Raw genomic sequence first — 3,126 nt, 5'->3', positions numbered from 1 at the left:
GCCAATTTTTATTTTCAAAAATTCTCCATTTTTTATTGATCCACATGCTATTTTAGCCCTCTCTCTCTTTTCCTTTGTCTCCCTCATCGCTATCAATTCATCATCTCCACCGTCTGTCGAATTTGGATGTGGGACAGGCGTTATGAATGATTTGTTATCATTCACCTTGCTTAGCCTCTCTAGACTCTGTCCATGCTGCATGGGATGCCTCTGGGCCGTGGACGGTGGGTTGGTGAAATTAGACAGGGTATGCGAGTTGTAGAAAAGGATTAGCCGCCACTAAAATAGAGGCGGCGAGAAAACTGGTAGGCGTTCTCCCTCATTCATCGTCTTCCACCAACCCTGTATTATTAGTCATGGTCGTCGTCTTTCTCAACACACCTTCAAGAGCTTCCATGGAGGTCAGCCAAGGCCAGTCTCTCGTGTAGCTTTCTCGTCCTCCATAGCTTCTCTCCATCTGTGTGCACTCTCCCATGGCTTCTTCTTCATCTCCACCTCGGCCTCGCCACCCCAATAATAAATCCTTCCTTTCCTTCCTCTCCTCCCCTAAGTTCCTTGACTCCCTCGACCTCGCTCGCTCCTTCGCCATCGCTTACTCCCCCTACCTCCTCGCTCCCTCCCTCCTCCTCTTCTCCCTCCTTTCTTCCTCCCTCCTCGGCTTTCATCGCCTCTCCCTCCTCTTCCTCGACCCAAACTCCCGCTTCGCCCTCCTCTTCGCTTCCTCGGCCCTCCTTGCCTCTGCCTTCGTTGCTTTCCTCAAGCTTCGCTCGCCTCCTTGCTTCCTCGTCGACTTCGCCAGTTTCAAGCCCCTCGCCCAGCACAAGCTCTCCACCGAGTACTGTGAGCGCCTCACCCGCGCTGCGAAGAATTTCTCCAGCAAAAATCTGCTCTTCCAGTTCAAAGTCCTTCTCAAGTCTGGCCTGGGCGACGAGACTTATGGGCCGCCAATGTTGTTCACTGAAAAGCGCGAGGCGTCTTTGGATGCCGCTCGGGGTGAGACGGATCACATGATGTTTGGTGCCTTGGATGAGCTGCTCTATAAGACGGAGCTGAAACCTGACAAGATAGATTTCCTTATCGTCAATGTCAGTATGTTCTATCCTGTTCCTTCTTTGTCATCTCATCTGGTGCATCACTATAAGCTGAGGGAGGATGTCAAAACCTACAACATTTCCGGCATGGGTTGTGCGGCAGGCATGGTCGCAGTCGATCTAGCTAAGGATATACTTCGGACTCATAGAAATAAGTATGTGGTGATTGTCGGTACAGAAAATATTACTTTGAATTGGTATGATGGGAATGACCGGTCCATGCTTGTGCCCAATTGCTTGTTCCGCTGTGGCTCATATGCGCTACTTCTTTCTAACAAGAAGGCAGACAAAGCGCGTTCGAAATTCGAACTATTACAGTCCGTCCGGACTACAACCGGTGCTGATGATAAATCCTACAATGTCATAGTGACTCGAGAAGATGATGACGGTATCGTAGGGACGGCATTAAGTGCCAAGCTCATCGACGTTGCATCTCAAGCTTTACGCATAAGCATGACCAAACTCGTCCCGGCAGCGATGCCCGCTACGGAGCTGCTGAAAGTTGCGAGTAATGCGGTGCAGAGGACCATGTTGAAGATGGATGTAAAGCCATACATGCCAGACTTCAAGAAGGCTTTCACCCATTTCTGCATCCACCCAGGGGGTAAGGGGGTCGTGGATGGTATCGGTAAGAACCTGAGGCTAACGGATTATGATTTGGAGCCTGCAAGGATGACACTGCACAGGTTTGGCAATACGTCTAGCAGTGGGCTGTGGTATGCGATGGCGTACTGCGAAGCGAAGGAGCGTTTGAAGAAAGGAGATACGGTATGGCAGGTAGCGTTGGGATCCGGGTTCAAATGCAACAGCGTGGTATGGAAGGTGCTGAAGGATGTGCGACCAAGAAATGGATGCAACCCATGGATGGAATGCATTGATCGTTATCCGGTGGAGATCCCAGACTCCATCGAACCTTCGCATCCTCTCTACCAACGTCTGAAGGACATGGAGAAGGCTGTAGAGGAGGAAAAGGCCAAAGAGCAGTAGAACGCTTGCAGCAAGTTTCATAGCGCCCATTGGCAAATATATATTTCCATGCATCTTTTCGCAGGTCAAACATTGGAGCTCCTACATACTCTTGATGTATGGAGAGAAACTTTTGTCTTCGTCCGCTACATCCAAGTTTGTGTGTTGTTATATACAGCCTGTTTCAAGCAGTTCAAATACATTATTGGCGCATCTAATGGATTATGGCATTGCCAATCTGTCTTAGATGGTAACGTGTAAACTTCAGAAGAACTTGTTCTCTTATGTTTACGTTTACTACATTTATTGTTTAGTTGCCTGAATGGCTAACTCCATAGTCGTGAGGTCGGGCCTCCTTCCCTACTGCTGCGTCTATCTTCTCTTGTTAAATGCATGAGCACATTATCGGCTCAATTTCTCTGCCAATCTTTGAATTTCTGTTGCCTCAACATTTATTGGTTAGGTGCCTGAACGGCTTTAATTCCATTTGTCGGCTGGCCTTAATTGTCGACACTGCTTCTCCCGTTACATTGAATGCCGACTTCAAACTCCACTGTTGTAGTTCGTAACTCGGTGCTAGAAAAACAAAACAAGGTGAATTCCATTCGGAAGGCTTGCCCTTTATTGAGGTGAATGTATTGTTAAATAAGAGAGTGGTCAGACCAATAAATGTAATTAGTGCTGGCCTTGCTTTGTTTATTTTGTGTGTTTGACCATATGTGGTCAATTGTATTTCCACAAATTATTGTAGGTTCTTGAATCAACCCGAAGAATTTTTTTTGTGCCAAGTATGAGTTAAGTATTGTTGAGGTAGTTTTTGTCAGGTCATAGTGAATGTTCAAATCGTTGATTATTGTAATTAGAATGTCATTTTTTACTTGAATAAGTAGTTTGTAGATTATGGACGTGAGAATTGAATGTGGTGTTGTTTGTCCTTTGTAGACCTTAATTATAGAAATGTAGGATTGTTGTGTTGTTTTGAATATAGTGAGTTAGCATTCACAACTTCTTTCATTGATGTATTTGTGTAGTTCCAAGACTAGTTCATTTTTATAACATGTTGCAATTC

General features: G+C 46.2%; 1 pseudogene; it reads left to right on the top strand.

Moving 5' to 3' along the window:
• The first annotated feature begins 390 nt into the window (after nt 1-390).
• On the top strand, nt 391-2,569 carry LOC147880724 (3-ketoacyl-CoA synthase 13 pseudogene; annotated as a pseudogene).
• The last annotated feature ends 557 nt before the right edge of the window (nt 2,570-3,126 follow it).

The sequence above is a fragment of the Dipteris shenzhenensis genome, chromosome 32 (genome assembly GCF_047967505.1).
Source record: "Dipteris shenzhenensis isolate YYH24624 ecotype China chromosome 32, Dip_SZ_1.0, whole genome shotgun sequence".
NCBI lineage: Eukaryota > Viridiplantae > Streptophyta > Polypodiopsida > Gleicheniales > Dipteridaceae > Dipteris > Dipteris shenzhenensis.
Note: the sequence above shows the minus strand (reverse complement) of the source record. Positions and strands in the feature narration are given on the sequence as shown.